A 6,746-nucleotide genomic window follows, 5' to 3' on the forward strand; every position below is an offset into this window, starting at 1 on the left:
CTTCCGGGTCATGTGGCCAGCATGACTAAGCCGCTTCTGGCAAACCAGAGCAGTGCATGGAAACGCCGTTTACCTTCCCTCCGGAGTGGTACCTATTTATCTACTTGCACTTTGACGTGCTTTCGAACTGCTAGGTTGGCAGGAGCAGTGACCGAGCAACGGGAGCTCACCCCCTCGCGGGGATTCGAACCGCCGACCTTCTGATCGGCAAGTCCTAGGCTCTGTGGTTTAACCCACAGCGCCACCCGCGTCCCACCTGGTGGCAGTAATGAGGCCATAACACAGGTCTGCTCCTGAGGTCTCACGTTCAGCCCCTGCTGCTACCAGCGGGGAGAAGACCGAGGACTGAGAGCTCTGCCTGGCATGCTGGAGAATCACTAAGTGGTCTCTGTATGTGGTGGGCACTCGCCCATCTTCCCCATTGTGTTGTAGCCTCGCCATCTTGCTGAAGAGCAGCAGCCTGCCTCGTTGGCACCGCTAGTCACGCCTGGGAGGGTGCCCCGTCACCTCCCGCCGGGAGGTTTGACTTTGTGCCACCATTTCGTACCCTCCTGATCCTGTTTCGCATTCCTGCCTCTGGCATTTGTATAATGAAGGTCAAGAGCGAGCCGGGAGCTGAGAGAGGCAACTGTTTACACTGGGCTGTGTGGGCGTGAAGTCTGGCTGCCTCGATGTCCTCTCTTGCTCTGTCTAGCTCCACTTTCCTCTCCTCCGCAGAACCCCCCTCGCTGCTGTACGCCTGTGTGGGTTCAGTGTGGCTTCCTTAGCAGGTGTGTGTGACCCAGTGGTGAGAGATGCAGGGCTTTCGGATGACGTTTGAGCACGGGAGAATCTGATTTTCACTGTCAAACTTCGTTCACCTCCCGTAGCTCAGCTGGGTAGAACGTGGTGCCCATCATGCCAGGGTTGCAGGTTCGATTCCCATACGGAGCAGCTGCATATTCCTACATCGGAGGCGGTTGGATGAAACTAAGGGTCCCTTCCAATTCTACAATTCTGTGGGGATTCAGTGCATTTTTATCCTAGGGGACAGTTTCCCAACACATACTAGCATCATTGCTCATCTCATGCAGGCATATGTAGTACAGTAGTACCTTGGTTCTCAAACTTAATCTGCTCCGGAAGTCCGTTCCAAAACCAAAGCGTTCCAAAACCAAGGCACGCTTTCCCATAGAAAGTAATGCAAAACAGATTAATCCATTCCAGACTTTTAAAAACTACCCCTAAAAGAGCAATTAAACATGAATTTTACTATCTAATGAGTCCATGGATCCATAAAGCAATAATCAATGTACTGTACTATAAAATAAAGAAGACAGTATTGTAGATGATGAAAATTAAAAAAAAAAAATTCTTACCTGCACTGATGATAGTCATTGTTTAGATGGGGGGCTTTTATCCATTTCTGCAGTCACACAATCCATCAGTAGCTGAACTGGGTTCCACACAGTCACAAAAACAAATGAACCGAAAAAGCCTCAAAAACAAAAATGCAAAATAAATAGCAAAACAAAAGCACCAAACTTAATCCGTTCCGGAAGTCCGTTCGACTTCTGAAATGTTCAGAAACCAAAGCGCAGCTTCTGATTGGTGCAGGTGCCCCGGAAACAACAGCCGTATTGGACGTTCGGCTTCAGAAAAACATTTGGAAACCGGAACACACACTTCTGGGTTTTTGGTGTTTGAGAACCAAGGCATTTGAGAACCAAGGTACGACTGTTATCATTTTTTTTTTAATTGGCTACAGGTTGATCACCACCAAAAATGCAGTTGGCCTATTCATTTTATGGTTGCAACAAAAGAGCCCTCTCCATGACTTAGTCTTGCTCTTTCCCTCTCTGCCTGGAGACAGACAAAAGGCGCCTGAGGGTGCCCAACTTGCCATTTCGTCAAAATCGGCACCACCTTCCATGTGCCTCGGGTTGAAATGGGTTAAGGGTGAGTGGGCAGGATTCCCAGGGAAGGAAGTGGGTGATTCCCAGCAAACATTTCATTGTCATCATTTTATTTTCTATAGGACTTTCCCACAGACAGGGCGCCATACAGTTAATTATCCTCATTATCAATAAACCGCTGAGTGTTTGTGTCACCAGCCGTACCTGTGACAACTCCCAGAACAACCAGCATCTGGGAGGAAAACCCTCTTAGCAGAAATCTTTGAAAGCAATCTCGTGCAATTCTTTGGCTAATATGCTATGTCCAGCTTCTGAGGCGGCAGCAGGCCTAGGAACAGCAGGTGCGGGCATAATTCTGCAAAATTCTGTTCGGCATCACCCATTCATTGTGTGTTGGGTAACACACAGCCCAAGGGTGGGATGAAAGTGAAGTCTTGTGGCCCCTTGAAAGTTTAACAAATTGTAACACAACCTTTTGTGATCGCTACATCAGATGTGCCCAGTGTCATCCTCAGTTATGTGCGCACACACACAAAGTTGTAAAGGGAGGAGTTAAAATTGTGGGATGAGAGAGAAACGAAATGCAAACCGATAATTCCATTAGCCAGAAAGCATGCGTAATAAACAGTGAGCCCTTGCATTATAATAATACATAATAAAGCTACCGTACGTTTCTGTGTGTAAGACTAGGTTTTTTTCTTTAAAAATTGTGCTAAAAGTGGGGGTCGTCTTATACATGGATAGTGCATGGGGTGGACGTTAGATTGGTTGCTGCCCTGGCTATCAGTGGCTATTGGGCGTGTTATTGGTTGCTGCATCAATGGCTGGTGTTGATTGGCTGATGCTGCGGCAATTGGGCAGGCGAGGGGACAGACTAAAGGCTATTTTCGGAAGTGTTGTGAGCGATTTTCAGAAATCCCCCCTTAAAAAAAGCTCAACAACTCTGTGCCATCTCCCCCCATTTTTGAGTACCCCAAAATATGGGGCGTCCTTTATATAGGGGGCATCTTATAGATGGAAAAGTATGGCACTTAATTAACTTATGTAGTGGGAAAGCAAACCATTTTGTACTCAGGCCAGAGTACCAGAGCAGTCCACCACTGATTTTAAAATGGTTATGCTTCAATAAAGGAATTTCAAAGGGAGGTTGCAACATGAAACCGACGAATTACAATTCATCAAGAAGTTCAACTCTATTCATTTGGGCCTGAATAGAGATGATAGTTTCCTTTCCTACTACAGAAGTTTATTGAGTCAATAAAACAACCACTGTATTGTATAGGACTGCTGCTTATTTTTCATTCATTCCAGTTCTAATTGAATTATCGCCATCTTTGCTTGGTGGATTTCATTTCCCTCTGACCCCCGCAGCTCAAAACTCCTTCTCTTACAACTGTGTATATGTATGTATGTATAGATTGTGCGTGTGTGTCTGTATATGCATATAGCTTACGTCGTGAGATTTGTTAGCCTTTCAAGGTGCCACAAAACTCTCTATTCTTGCGACAACAGATTTAACACAGCTGCTCCTCTGGAAATCACCACTAGTATGGATCAACATAGGGTAAGGTTACCAGATTTTTTTCAAAGAATCCGGGGACACTTTTTTTTTTAAAAAAGAGGGGGGAAATTATTTTAAAAAACTATTTAAAAAATAAAGAAGCTCTCCTCTTTTTTTCTCCCCTCTTTTTTCTCCTTCCTCTTTCTCCTCTCTTCCTTCTCACTGCGTCAGCTCCGGGGGTTTTACTGGCCCCAGAGCGCTGCTGGGCAGTTGGCCGGGTGGTTGGGCGCTTTCGCTTCCAGCTCAATTTGGGTTGCGGGAGGGGGGTCAGCGGTTCCCCCAGTTGACGCTGGGCTTCCCCAGTTCCCCTGCAGCAGCGGCAGCAGCAGCAGCAGTCTCAGCAGCCCGGAGCCAGCCTGGTAGCGCAGTTGGCTCTGGCTGGCTTCAGGAGCTGCTTGCTGCCGTGGCGCCCGCCATTTTGACTCGCCGGAACTCCCCATATGATGTATCTTGTGCCGTTGAACCAATCACACAACATTTATTCCCTACTAATAAATCTACAACACTTAAAATATAAATGAAATGAAATCCAGGGACAGGTTTGTAAATCTGTGGACTGTCCCCGGGAAACGGGGAATCTCTGGTAACCATAACATAGGGTAACGGTGACAGCGTGAGATTCATGTTAAAAGTTCGATTTATTTGCACACAATTTCTGGCATGCGTTATAAGCTAAACTAAGCAAAACAAATGCTTCAACCCAGGGTCGTCGTTTTTTTAAAACTGTCATGTCATTGACAACTTCATGGCTGCATCTGATCCACATTACAGATAGGTAGCCGTGTTGGTCTGCCATAGTCAAAAATAAAAAAATTCCTTCCAGTAGCACCTTAAAGACCAACTAAGTTAGTTCTTGGTATGAGCTTTCGTGTGCATGCACACTTTAGTGTATCTGAAGAAGTGTGCATGCACACGAAAGCTCATACCAAGAACTAACTTAGTTGGTCTTTAAGGTGCTACTGGAAGGATTTTTTTTATTTCTGATCCACATTATTATCCTAAGTAAGATGCACGTCACCTTTGCTTCAAAGCAAGATGAACGGACTAGCAACAAAATGCCGTAGTTAGTGTGTGTGCATTATCTTGCAAAAATGGGTGGGCGCCAGTCCTTCGGCGAGCCTCTCAGCCACATCAGAACACCAAGCAAAGCCATAACCCTGAAAGGAGTTTATTTATTTGGAGAATGTTGCACCCACAGCCCTGTCTGCGGAGAGAGCAGTGGGAGGAAAATGATTTATCCATGCCTAAAGGCATAGTGTGGGGGGTGATATTGTGAAGCAGCTGGCTTGGCTTCCTTTGTATTGCCTTGAAGGCTTTAGGAGTTGCCAGTACACAGGATGTGAGATTAGAAAAGCGGTGATAGTGTGGGGTACATACGAATGCCCTCACCTGTTCCCTTAATCTCCAGTGACTCTCCCGCCTATACAACTTGCTTATTCCTCCTCCAAAATAATCACCAGATTGGATCGGAACTGCGAAACATCCAGCCCCCATACCTTGCAGGAAAAGCCATCGGATTATTATAGATCAGGGGTCAGCAACCTTTTTCAGCCTTGGGCCGGTCCACCGGCCCTCAGACCAGACTGTATTTTGGAGAGAAAAAATGAATGAATTCTTATGCCCCACAAATAACCCAGAGATGCATTTTAAATAAAAGCACACATTCTACTCATGTAAAAACATGCTGATTCCCGGACCGTCCGTGGGCCAAGGAACCCCGGGCCTTAGGTTGCCTACCCCTGTTATAGATCAATCCCTCCTGCAAAAAAGTAAGGGGAGGGGATTAAAGGCTTTTATCAAACACAAATAAAATTATGAAGACTGAATGCTTTTAGGCACTTTTTGAGCACAGTGGAACGGTGATTAGAATTCAGCTTTAATGCCCCTACATTTTCTTTCCTCTGTGCAATCCGATTCCAAACACGCTGGCTTAGAAGTGTGATCTACTGGGTCCAGCAGAACACACTCCCTGGCTCATTGTGCTCAAGACTAGTTGGAACTCTTCAAAACATGCTCTTGATTAGTTTTGAGGTTCTCCGTCTGCCATAATGAGCCTGCTAAGGCAGGAAGATATTTGGCATCTCCCAGACAGATATTTCTACCCCCCTCCTCCTCGCAAACAATACAATCTGAAGACACTACTTGCAAAACAATCCAGGCTATTTAAGGCGATGGAAATTATTGGCCTTAAATGTGCCTGTGGTGGACGGCAGACACCCACCCCCCATAGCAACAACAAGAAGGCAAGGCCAGTACATAGCTGGCTCAAAAATGGTGCATCTCCTCCTATTTTGTGGACCTGCTGCAAGACCATGCACTGAACCAATGGGTGCCCTACTGCTTCTGGTTTGGTTGGTATGCAGATAGATGCTCACTTGGGGGCAAGACCAAGGCTAAAATCCTAGATATGCGTCCTTCCTTGGCTATTCAGTTCCACTCCACACTGCGGGACCCATTGCTCAGCAATTATTCATAGGTTGGATTGCAAAATTTGAAGGAAGGGGCCAATCGCATAAAAAGGGAAGCTGGCTCTTAATTTTATGGAATTGATTTGCTTTTGCTTTGTCGTTTGAACTTGCCAATACATCTTGCAAGGACAGAGGAGCTCATAGTTTCTGCAGGCATCTCACAGTCCTGACTGGACTATAGGAAAGAGCCAAAATGATACAGAGGAGGAGTGGATAACATATTCTGTCTGTCTCATGCTGGGATAATCCTACAGCTTTTCTGTCCTGTTGTGACCTGAAAACCAATAAAGGTTTGATTTTTTAAAAAAAAAAAGTTTTGACAAAGAAGAGGAGTGGGGTGTGTGTGTCAAGATAAGTTTATAGTTTGAGAACGTTGGATAGATGAGGCAGAGGCTGTAATAATGATGTGGAACTTGACACACTGCAAAGTGTCACACTGCTGCCACATCATATTCACCACAATGAGCAACGGATCAAAAGAAATCGAATGTAGAAATCTGCTGGCCAAAACATAGGGCATGATACTGTACGGTTCTAAGCCCCATTGGCCTTAATGGAAGAATAAAGCACATACCTTATTTTTCCACTGAAATCACTGCACTCAAATGTCCTTAACACTGATGTGATTGTGGCTACTGGATTTTGTTAGGAAACACAGGATAAAACATGTAATCTTTAAGCTGCATGGTTTCAGACGCCCTCTAGTGCCCCAGCCCAAGAATGCATGGAAACAGCTTCTGGTCTTAGTTCTTAACAAAAAATCAGAATGATCAGAAATTAAACTTAACATTACAACTTCACAGATTTTAATAATGGCATCAG

This window comes from Podarcis liolepis, assembly GCF_965112155.1.
Source record: "Podarcis liolepis genome assembly, chromosome: 2".
NCBI classification, from domain to species: Eukaryota; Metazoa; Chordata; class Lepidosauria; order Squamata; family Lacertidae; genus Podarcis; species Podarcis liolepis.